Source organism: Acipenser ruthenus, chromosome 3 (genome assembly GCF_902713425.1).
Source record: "Acipenser ruthenus chromosome 3, fAciRut3.2 maternal haplotype, whole genome shotgun sequence".
NCBI classification, from domain to species: Eukaryota; Metazoa; Chordata; class Actinopteri; order Acipenseriformes; family Acipenseridae; genus Acipenser; species Acipenser ruthenus.
The window spans coordinates 50,311,787-50,324,431 of record NC_081191.1 but is presented as its reverse complement, the minus strand read 5'-3'; the positions used below and the strand labels follow the sequence as shown (position 1 = coordinate 50,324,431).

The following is a 12,645-nucleotide window of genomic DNA, read 5'->3' as shown; positions in this document are numbered from 1 at the left end:
TGTGTGTGTGTGTGTCTGTGTGTATATATATATATATATATATATATATATATATATATAATCACTTAGCACTAAAGTCCAATGGTGAGAATCATTACTGCACCCAGCAGAATTTCATACTCATCTGGAAGGAGCTTAAAAAAGTAGAATATATTTAATAACGTGTACATTTAAGTTATTATTTAATAAGGTTTACTTTTGGGTCAAATACAAACCTGTCTCATTGCTGGTAGTTTTCCATGCCACATCCCTGTCATTGCATAACTGTCAATGACACAAGCTTGTCCTTGTCTTTTGTCATTGTGTCTCTTTGTTAGTGATGAGAGATATGCATTAATCACCTAAACAACAGGAACATTTAAGCCTATGTTTCTTGTACAATGTAGACTGTAATTGTAGACTGAATGTAGACCAAATTGGCAGTCAGTATCTAATCACAGTTTATTGTATGTGACATAAATATTCAGTTAAAAACTCAAATTCATAATTTACCTCACTTTCTAGTTCACTGCCAGGCTTCACATTTTGGATGTCAGTATCGAATATTTTATATTTTCCAATTTCTTTGCTGGCTCTTCACATTTTGTCTTCGTCTCCGGCCTTCAGAACTGGTTCTAAATCCTGAGTTTTCTTTTCTCTCTTTTTCTTTTTATCTGATGCCTTTTCTGTGTTTCCTTTTACAATCCTTTGAATCTCCTCATGCCGTGCGATGCATTTACCGATTGGTTCTTCACCCACTGTTCCTTCAACATCTAATGATGTCACCTAAAATATATCTATATGAAAATGTCAGTGTTACATTAGGATTTAATTATAAACAGGGGTTCAAATAAAGCTGGAATGCATCGACTTCCATGCTGTTTTCCAGGCTTATGTTCATAAGGTCTACATTCATTTTAATTCTCGGATAGAAAATAGATAAATAAAAAAAATGTGTCCCAATTTTGAAGAATAACATCACCATTATCCACCTGTGATGTAACAAGAGTTTGTCTTCAGTAACTGTAGGCATGTACTCTTCATAGTTTTCATAAAACTGCTTTCCCTTTATAAATGACAGCAGATCTGTCTGCCAGATCTGTTGATCAGGATATTTCTCTGAAAAAAATGAGGGGAGTATCCAACCTTTTCTGCAAGTATTTATATGAGAATCAAATAATAATGTGAACCCCTGAATTTATATTAACTTTACATTGATCAAATGTGTATAACTTCTAGTTTGAAACATTAAGCCATACCTGTATCAATGGCTTAAGAAACAGAAATTTACATGAGAAAAACTTAGGAACATGTACAATCTTTTCAAATTATTTTTTTTATAGAGACCTGTGACGGAAATATAATAAGTTCTGGTTGTAAATCTCCCTCTCGACCTGTGAGGGCACTAAGTAGCGAAAGGGAAAGGCTTTGGACAGGTTGGTCTGACAGTTTATTCCCTAGGTCGGGAGGTCAGTCAGCCTGGAAAAAGACGAGACTCAGGTGCGGGAACATATTGACCTGGAAGGTAAACGAGGTAGCAGCTGCAGACAATAGAGTCAGCTGTAATCGTTTACCAAGGGGTCATGCATAATCGCATAAAAGGGGCTGGAGAATTGTAAATCTTTTCCTTCGCTTGGGTTTCAGAGTTACGAGGAGACTGGAAGGACCGAGAGATATCCCCAAAATAAAATAAAGAATTTGTGAGTGTTTTGTTGGTATTTTCTGTTTAGATTTTGTTTTGTTAAATAGTACTAGACGGCTAAACACAAATCCGGAGCTGTCGCCAGGGGCCAGCACAAAGCCGGATCACCACAGCACTTGTTTTCACCAATAGCACGTAATATATTGTACTTCACCACAAGCACTGAGAGCACTCACTTTGGACCTGTGATCGTGTGTGTGTCTAATTGTGTGCGTTTTGTACCGCGTTTATTGTTTGCGGGACAGCAACACACATTGCTGTGTATTGCCAACTCATTATTGTTTTCTAGCTGGTCATCAGACAACCAGATTTCTAATCATTAAAACCCTAATTTCACCCGTACTTTGTTGTCTGTTTGTTATTGGAATTACTTCATCCGCACTGCACCTGCTATACTCTTGCTACTAATTACCACTTTGCCACAAGACCTCATAATGCTCAGGTACATCAGAGGGGTACTGGGCCTCACGTCCAAACATGAGAAATTATGGACTGTACTTAGTGGTTAGCTGCTTTTTCGTCCTCAAACCAAACAGCACAGGATCTAAATAGAGATCCCAGCTTTCAGGCATTGTTCCCACTAATTTGCCAAGTGCCCTGAGAATAATAAAGTATATAAAAACATGTTGGTAACATGTGGAAGATGGCATCTACATGCAAAAAATATTAACAATTTTAAATTGTATTTTTCCAACAGGAAAAGGGAGGGTATATGAAGATACATAAATATTTCAAATAGACCTTACCTTTGTATTACTCCATCCATTTTCTCCACCAGACCATTTGTCTGTGTATGATATGGCGCTGACAGACTCCTTTTTATTTGGAGCAAATTGCACAGTGTGGTGTTGAGCTACAAGCAATATAAAAAGTAATATTAAAGGACATGTATTAACATAGTATTAGCCTTTTTCATGTGTACATTTACAAACTGTAACACAAACAGTAGAGAAAGAGGTGTGGTAACGGTTAGATTTTAAATGCAACTTTTCTATAATTTTAAAATTCTGATTTAAGAAGGACTTACCTATTCAATATACAGTTCTTATTAAACTGTTTACAATGATCAATGACGCTACATCAAACATAATACAATATCACAACCACAAATCTGACCCCCTTCCGGCACCTCCTCAAGACACACCTGTTCAGATAGCACCTGTAAATCATATTCCTTCTGGAATGCTCCTTATTAACTGTCTCTGTATTGTAATTGCGCTGTTTTTTTACAAAACAAACTAAAACATTCAACAATTCACCACCTTCAAAATAATAATAATATAAATATAATATAATATAAATACCTCATTGTTGAATTCTCTTCCCTGGGTCTGTCAGAATTCTCTTTGGAGCTCCAAATTGATAAAACATTTTCACAATGCATCCAGCAACCTCTGAAGCTGACTTGCTCTTTAGGGGGAAGACTTCAGTCCATTTTGTGTAGTAGTCTACAACTGTGCAGATATATTCATGGTCTCTTTCTGTTTTTGAAAACTTGCCAATGATGTCCATACCGACTAACTCCCATGGTTCGTTTACCTGAAATAAATCCAATTAACTGTTAAACTCAAACTCAAAATACAGTGTCAGATATTTGTTTTTAGGTTAATTATAGGAAAGAAATAGAATTTTTAGATACCATAGTAAAACTTGAAGAAGGTTCAATTGAGACTGACCTCTTCTGTAAACCTACTGACATGCACCAGTATTTACACATGTCCTCTGCACATCCGATACACACTAAAAGGGCAATCCCAAAGGGTCTAGGAATAAGAATACGAAGAATATGCTCAAAAGAAAGTGACTATGTAAAACAAAGAAATGTATCAAAAAACAAATCTTAAAAAAAGAGGATACAAAGAAAGAATTAGAGACAGAGTTAAGAAAAGTGGATAAACTAAAAAGAGATGATCTACTAGATTATAAAAATAGAGATAAAAAGGTCAAAAGAGTCCCATTAATAATGACTTACTCTAAACTTTTGCCCAATATTTCTAAGATAGTTTGGAAACACTTGCGGATTCTACATAATTCAGAAAAATTAAAAAAAGTATTTCTTAAGGCCCCAGTTGTAGCATTCAAAAGAGAAGCTAATTTAGGTGATATTTTAGTTCACAGTAAACATAAAAGAATAATTGACAAAATAGGTTCTACTAACATATGCACTAGTAGATGTAAAGTGTGTAAACACATAGACAAACGTAAAAATATAATTAAACATAAGAACACCACATATCCACTAAAAACTAATACCTACTGTAAAAATAGCAATGTTGTTTATGGAATAGCCTGTGAAAAATGTGATGAAATCAAATATGTTGGAGAGACTGGAACTACTTTATATAAAATAATTCAGAACCACCTTTCATTAATTACAAATAAAAAAATGAATGAACCAATAGTACAGCACTTCACCAGTCAGGGACATGACATAAATGATGTAAAGTTTGTAGTATTAGAACAGCTCAAATTAGACAATGCGACATATAGAAGAATAAAAGAAAGTAAATGGATAAGTAAACTGAACAAGATTATGCCAGCGGGACTCAACAGAAAAGAATGAACTAATTAACTTCAATAAATATATAACATTTAAATAAATAAACAAAATTCATTCAAAAGTTGTGCATGCTGATGTGCTGGGGAGGCCAAATCTAGACTGATCCTCAGAGCCAGCATTGCATGATATAATAGAAATATAAGTTTATATAAAGTAGTGTTAATTAGAATTAATACAGATTCAAAGATAGAAGTAAAAATGATGTCACAATATATAGAACACCATTACATCATGTAAGAATAAATCATGAATTTGAATGTAAACAATAACAAGTAGTTGTCATGCCGTCAAAAACCTATAAATACTTCCAATGTTTGGATTCAAACACAGGCTCCCCTGAGAAAGATATGTACAACATATCGAAACGTTGGGCAGCTGGCTCTTTGAGCTAATATATATATATATATATATATATATATATATATATATATATATATATATATATATATATATATATATATAGTAACCCGGTTGGTATTAGTTACGTAATGTGTAGGATAGCCAGAAGGTGTAGAACAGGGTGAACAGATGGACGCCACACAGGAAATGCAAAACTACAGTAACTTTTATTGTGCTGCTGCTCTTTCTGCGTTATCCACAACACAACATAGAGTGTCCCTGTAGTCTTGAGGGAGTAAACCATACACGTAATAAAGTTCAGGATTGTCTCAGGTCCGTCGCTCACCGTCCACTTAAACCTCCTGGCGTGGAACTGCAAGGTGAGTAGGTTCAACTTTCTAGTGGGCACTCCCAACCCTTATAAACCACAGTTACTTTATTCCTGCGTTGCATACATTTCCTCCAGTCCCCTCTAGAGGCAGTGCACAGACAGGCCACCCCTCCTCCAGCGAGTACGTTGGTTCAGCTCTGCTGCTCCTGGGTTACAGAGGTCCTGTACTGCAGGGTGGTCACGACTGCCCCTCCTGGTACTTGGTGGAAGTCCTTTATATGCTGCAGGTCTTAAAGTTAAAAAGTATACCGTCCAGAGACCAATCCTAACTAATAAAACAGTACTTCAAATAAAGCACACGGTGTTTTTTCTTCCACTGTACACCGTGTGCGCCAATCTCTGCTTCTCTCAGCCTTTGTTCCCCGTAGCTCAGAGATATAACAGTCACTGACTTATATGCATTGTAAATCCACTCCGTTGAGTAAAATAATTAAACACGCTGTTACTTCACGTCTCACAAGAACAGACGCGCACTTTCTGCGTGCACAAGCAGTGAGGTATTTTTCCAGCAGCGTCCTCGGTGTTGTTAGTGCACCGCAGGAAACTTAACAATCAGTCAGTCCCACAAAGAACGCCAGTTCCCTGTACCACATTAACACAGGCTGTCTGTCTGGTAACAGCGAATGAATAACAATGCAAAAACCTGGGTTTACATACCCTTCCTTTAAGCCTCTGTACTTCGTCTAACTTAAAAGACGTTTTAAGTGCTGGTTGTTTTTATAAATCCGAAGTGCCTCTTCAGGTTAATAAAAGAAGGCTTACAGCTTTCCTTCTTCATAAACTGAACTGTGCTTCGTTGTTCAATTTAAATCTTCCACCGTACGCCGTCTCCAACTACTTCAACAATTTTAATATTGTAGACTTTCGCCGTCTCTACAATCAACACGGAACTCTCCACCGTTCCTACGACCCCCCCTCTCATTAGCTTTGCCAGTCAATTTAAACCTGCGCTAATTACCCAGTATGCACTGACTGGTCACGCTAATGATTATGGGTTCTGTAGTTCACTCTATCCCTTACTTCTCACAACGGGATTTAAAAACAACCAGCAACACATTCATCTTAATACATCCCATTTATACAGCGTTTTCGTTTTGGTACAACCGTTCTTTTTACTTCATTTATTTTATTGTACCCTCTGTATACCTCATTCCTTCTACAATATATATATATATATATATATATATATATATATATATATATATATATATATATATATATATATATATATATATATATATATATATATATATGTAGCCCAGTGGTAAAATACTACTAACGTATATACAGAAATTCCCTATAGACTATATATGGAAGAGTTTGTGTTTTGCAGTAGAGTAGACTCAGAGGGAGGAGAGGTGTTCTCATGGCCAATGAGGTGTCGTGTGTTAGAAGGACCACGTTTCCAGAGAGAGAGAGAGAGTGCGAGGTAGACTGCAGCGACAGAGAGGTTTGCCGTGATCCAGAGACCGCAAGCAACTGAGAGCTGCAACTGGGAGAAGCCTTTCAGAATTGTGAGTTTCCACAAAGTGTTTTGTTTTAGAATAGCAAGCGTAACTGTGTGTTCTCAATAAAGCTTGCGAAGGGGCCATTTTGTTTTATTTCTAGGCCACAACGTACCCGAGCCACGATTCAGGCCTGCAACAGTATTTGTTTGTTTGTCTGTCTACATGTGTGTTATACGTGGGGCTGGAGTGCACTCAATTAGAGTTTATTTTGAATTGAATATATTAGAAGAGTACATCTGAGTTAAATAAAACTGAAGCATAGAGCATTTAGTTATTGTTTAGTGACTTAAAAGAAGTTACATGGGGAAAGTATTTTGTTGTTGGAATTGTTTATATTGTATGTACAATTTACTTACCTGCAGTTCATTATATTAGTTTAAAAGCCGAGAAAACCATTCAATTGCCGAGTGGGAGCGACAAGAGCCGAGACAAGTTGAAAAAAAAAAAAAAAGCGTATCTCATGAATAGTCATACATGGTATCTGGTATCAGATAACGGGGCGGGTCGTAAGTAAACAAGTTGGCTGACTGAATCAGCGTACAGAAAACACAGACATTTGCAGAGCTTTTTTGAGATGTTATAGTAATAAAATAATGATTTGGATTGCATTATTGAGGAGTTTGGTGATAAAACGAGTGATCCGGGGATGCTCGATCGGTATGTACGACTATTATTATTATTATTATTATTATTATTATTATTATTATTATTATTATTATTATTTATTTCTTACATAGGTGAAAGCTATAGCGAACGAAAGGGTGGGGCGGGGCTGGAGATGCCTAGTGAGTGCTTTGTTGATATGCAGGGCCATTTAAACCCGTTTGACTGTGGAAAAAAATACTTTTAAACAGCGCGTCTAAAATTAACTGCGCGTGTGAAAATTAATTAGACCTGACGTGCGATTAATAAATGGACCGCAAAGGGTTAATTTGCATTTGTTATATTGTTGAATATAAATTCCTGTGGATGCGTGCCAATGAATAGGGAAACCACATGACCATCAGGTGGAGGCATCGCTAAAGAAGAAAAGTAAGTGTGATAGTTTATGTCTGGTAACACTGTGCAAAAACAAAAGGACCATTGGTTCTGGGATAATAGATAAGAATCCAGGACCCTTACTGTTAGGTGCAAGGCCTGTTGGTGTAGGGGTAAGTGAGACAAGTGTTGCATCTTTTTTGGAGGCATCACTGGGATATATCCTGTGTACACCGTTACCGTAACGCGTACTGCACGTGTTGTTTACATTTGTCAAAATGTTTATGAATCGCCCTGACCAAGGCACGCTGATTGCATGGTGCCGCAGAGAAAGTTTAAATGTGAACAAGGCCATTCTGGTTACTGGAGTGCCAGAGGGCACTGAGGTTTGTCAGGTGGAGGAGGTACTGGGCACCATTCGGGTGTTAGGCCGCGTGAGAGTGCGTGAGAGTTGATGTAGGACGGGTCCCCACTGAAGTGCTACTAGTGGAGGGCGCTGCCCCTTGGAGCATAATTGTGGCAGGTAGAGCTACCACTGCTCCCATAGAAGTCACAGAGGGGACTGTTACTGAGCCGCTTATGTCTGAAAGTGTAAATTTGACTCAGCAGGATGCCCAGGCTGCCAATACTACTGAAGCCATACTCCAGGCTTTGGAGAAGGTATTGCTGAAAGGGACAAAGCCGGATAACGGAAATAATTATTACCGCAGATTGCAGGTATTTTCAGGAACTGTACCCACTCCGGCAGGAGAGGAAGGTTTTGATGGCTGGAGGGATCAAACACTGATGATGATTCGAGAATGTGACTGCACTGACCGTGAGAAGTGGAAGCAGATTGCAGAGAGTGTGAAGGGCCCTGCCTTGGACATTCTCCAAGCAGTGCAGGAGGGTAACCCAACTGCTGGCCCCTTGGACTATGTCAACACCCTTGAAACCACATTTGGATGTCCTGATTCAGGTGCAGACCTGTTTTTCAAGTTTCGTGCCACTCAGCAACAGCCCACTGAAAAGCTGTCTGAATTCCTGAGACGCTTGGAGCCCATGCTGAAGCTGACAGTAAGGAAGGGAGGTATTGCACCGGCACAGATCAACCGCGCTCACCTTGACCAAATCATTCGTGGTGCAGCTCGGTCAGAACTCGTGCTTCTGCGCCTGAGGCTGCAGGAGCGCAAGAAAGACCCCCCCTCATTTCTGATGCTGCTGAAGGAAATTCGTGAGGAAGAAGAGCAGGAAGCTACTCGAGAGACATTGAACGCTCGCAGTAACCTTGCGTCTACCTCTGCAAACCCCAATGCAAGTCACCCTGAAATGAAACAACTGCAAACACAGATGAAGGAGCTACAGACCTACATGGCAACCTTGCTGAAGCAAAAGCAAGAACAACCTATCGCTCCTGCGAAGGATGGAGAGAAAACCCTCGCTAAGCATATGCCAACTCCTCCTGAAGCCAAGAGCGAGACTGAAGAACTTAAACGGGTCATTCTCCAGCTACAGAAGTGGCTGTGAAACCTGAGGTCCCTGTAAGAAAGGAACCACGTCAAAGGACTCCAGAGTCAGTTCGCAAGAGTTTTTCCCCTGAGAAGAAGTACTCCACAGACCGGGACACTTTTTTTTGTTATCGGTGTGGAGAGGACGGGCACATTGCAACGCATTGTCAGGCCCCGGGAGATCTTCACAGATTGAACCAGAAACTACTTTGTTCGATGCAGAAATGCAGGGGAGACGGTGGAGGCTCCCAAACACCACCTCCTACTAATGCTGAAGTGAAGATCTCTGTGAAGAAGGCCACCTCACAGTTGGACAACATGCCTGGCATGCCGAGAGGACTGATTGGGCCAACTTCAGTTGTCTGTAAAGATCGAAGGTCACCCCTGTCGAGCACTTCTAGACAGTGACTATTGTGTTTCAGGGATGGTACTGGAAGTTTCTATCACACTTGCCTGTCCATCCTGTTGCTGGCCTAGTGTCATGTTATATGTAATTACTGCTTATTTTTTTAGAGCCACCTAGTGGTCGTTTAAGGACATTCAGGTTATTTCTATTACAATTCATTGCATTTTCTTTATTGGCCAATTGAAGTCATGTGACTTAGAGGTCATAGTTCAGACCTGCCATTTTGATTAGTATTTACAAGTAAACATACAGTAAGCATTGCAATCCACTGCCATCTGACCGTGCTGAGCCTTGGAGAAGCTTTGCTTGTAAGTTTTAATGTTTGTTCAAGTCATCTAGTAATAATTTCAAGCATATTTGTTAGATTGTGAAACATATTTGTGAGGCTGTGTAACATAAGCAGCTCACCCCTGTTAATTTGCATGTTTCTGTAAGCGATGCTAGCTAATGATAACTTTCCATGTGCTTTGTTAGCTGGTAGCTATGTAGCCTGCATAGCTGTTTTACTAGCCTTCTCATATGCATAACCAGCTGTATTGAGTTACACCTTTTATGAGTTAAAGTACATTTATGTTTATGTACAGTATTGTTTATTAAGCACATACTGTTTTGTGTGTGTGTTTCAGTTTCACATTGTCACGGAGTGGATAATGAGAATCAAGACATTCAAGTAAAGACATCTTTATTTTACTTCTGCGCCTGATTCGTCATTTAAGCTCCACATGTTTAGCTATCTGTCGATTCATGCCAAGTTACGCATGCAAGGGACAGAATACCTAGCCTTATGGGGGCTTAGTGAGAGCAGCTACCCCTATGAGGGGTATGTTGTAGCTGAAATAGAACTTCCCAAAGAGGTGGTCGGAATCAAAGAGCCCATTTCTGTGCTGGCGTTGATTTGTCCCGAACTGCGAAATCACGACCAGATTCCAGTGATTATAGGAACGAATGCCAACCTTTTCCAGCGACTTGCGACTATGTGTGCCGAAGCTGTGGGCCCTGACTTAGTGAAATCGTTGTGCATTCACCCCTTGTGGGATGGGATGTTGGACTCGCCAATGGAGTGGAACACCGCATTCGTCAGAGTGACCCCAGACCATTCAGAGAACGGTCATGGAGGATAGCTCCAGCTGACATTGAAGATGTGCGTCGCCATCTACAGCAGTTGCTAGCTGCTGGCATCATTACGGAGTCCCGTAGCCCTTACGCTTCTTCAATAGTGGTGGCCAGGAAAAAGAATGGAACGGTAAGGATGTGTATTGACTACCGCACTCTGAATGCCGTACCATCTGTGGCAATGCGCCCCGCCCCTCTGTGCATTTGTGTGTTATGTGTTGTATGTTGCGTGTGTTAATGTTGGTGTATAGTCATTGGTACACGGGATATAAACGGGTCTGTGTTTCACGTGTATTTAAAAAGTGTAGATTTGTATTTAGGCACGAGGAGAGCACAAATCACTTCACGTGCTGGTTAAATGTAATATGTGAGCACGGGGTTGCACAGAATTGATTCACGTGCTGGGATTCAAGTGAATAATTAATTAGTAATTGAATCCCAGCACAACAGTATATATAGATGCACATTTCTTTCACTCTGGGTTAGGTGTTCGGTGAGTGGAGAACGGGATTGGAGACGGAGATAAAGATAATAATAATAATATTAATAGGTAAATCTGCTCACCGTGTTTTGTCTGTAGTCCGTTTTGTTTGTCTTTTTATTTTGGCGTGTAGTGCCGTGTCCCGTGTTTTTGTGTTTAAAACCTTTTATTTTCTGTTCTGTTTATTAAATGCTGAGCGCGATCACGCGCTCAGCTTCACCAAAACTCCAAGTCTCTGTGTGTTACTTCCTGGCTCTGGTCTGACACCACCCACTCCGGCCATCTTTGTGACACATCCCAGATCAATACACTACCCCCAGAATTGATGACGCCCTGGACTGCTTGTCAGGTAGTAAGTGGTTCTCGGTCTTAGATCTACGCAGTGGGTACTATCAGATTGGCATGGCTAGTGAAGACAAAGAGAAAACAGCTTTTATCTGTCCGCTTGGATTTTATCAGTTTGAGCGCATGCCACAGGGAATCACTGGAGAGCCTGCGACTTTCCAGAGGCTTATGGAAAGTGTGGTGGGAGACATGAACCTGCTACAAGTGCTAGTGTACTTGGATGACCTCAGTCTTCGGGAGAACTCTGGAGGAGCATGAGGTGAGACTACTGAAGGTGTTGGATCGTTTGGAAGAGCATGGACTGAAGCTGTTGCTAAATAAGTGCCAGTTTTGACAGCCTAAAGTCAAGTATGTAGGCCACATCGTGTCGGAAGAAGGCATAGCCACAGACCCAGAAAAGGTCAGAGCAGTAGCTGAATGGGAGAAGCCCACTGATCTGAAGTCACTGAGATCATTTCTCGGGTTCTGTGGATACTACTGCAGATTCGTCAAGAACTATTCTGCAGTAGTGAGGCCCTTGACTGAGCTAACCAAAGGTTACCCCCCAGCACAGTACAAATGCAAAGATGCTGCAAATAATATTGGAAAGCAGTATTTTAAAGTGTCTGAGCCTTTTGGAGAGCGATGGGACCAGTCTTGTGATGAAGCCTTTCGCAGCATAATCAAATGTTTGACGGAAGCTCCCGTGTTGGCGTTTGCAGATAGTGAACGGCCGTACATCCTTCATACTGATGCCAGCCTGGATGGGCTTGGAGCGGTATTGTACCAAGAGCACCCGGAAGGCCTGCGTCCTGTAGCATTTGCCAGCCGGAAGTTGTCTGACGCAGAAAGGAGGTACCCAGCTCACCAGCTTGAATTTTTGGCACTGAAATGGGCAATGGTAGACAGGTTCCACGAATACCTGTATGGTGCCAGGTTTGAAGTGAGGACAGACAATAATCCCCTGGCCTATGTGTTAACCACGGCTAAGTTAAACGCCACGGGTCATAGGTGGTTAGCTGCCCAAGCTACCTATGATTTTAGTTTACAGTATCGACCCAAGAAGAACCATATAGATGCTGATGCTCTGTCACGCCGAAAGCATACCAACCAGAGTAGAGAGGATTGGATTGAGATGTCCCCTGCTCAAGTGAAAATGCTGTGTGACAGCATTGGAGTAAAGGAGTCTGCAATTACCAAGTCAGTACAACTGATGGATACATTAGGTAGTCTGCCTGAGGGAATACCTCAGGCCTACAGCTTCCCAACCACGCTTGGAGTTGGGTCATTGCCTCAGTTAAGTCCGAAAGACTTGAAAAGAGCCCAGCTAGCAGACCCTGTGATCGGACAAGTCCACCAAGTGATTAAAGAGAACCG

General features: G+C 40.6%; 1 long non-coding RNA gene across 1 annotated transcript; it reads right to left on the bottom strand.

Moving 5' to 3' along the window:
• Positions 1-86: 86 nt before the first annotated feature.
• LOC131732534 (uncharacterized) lies at positions 87-3,203 on the bottom strand. The gene is made up of 3 exons (XR_009325563.1): positions 2,986-3,203; positions 2,428-2,534; positions 87-776 (listed from the first exon to the last, which is right to left on the bottom strand). It is a non-coding gene; the product is annotated as an uncharacterized LOC131732534 (long non-coding RNA).
• Between the last annotated feature and the right edge of the window lie 9,442 nt (positions 3,204-12,645).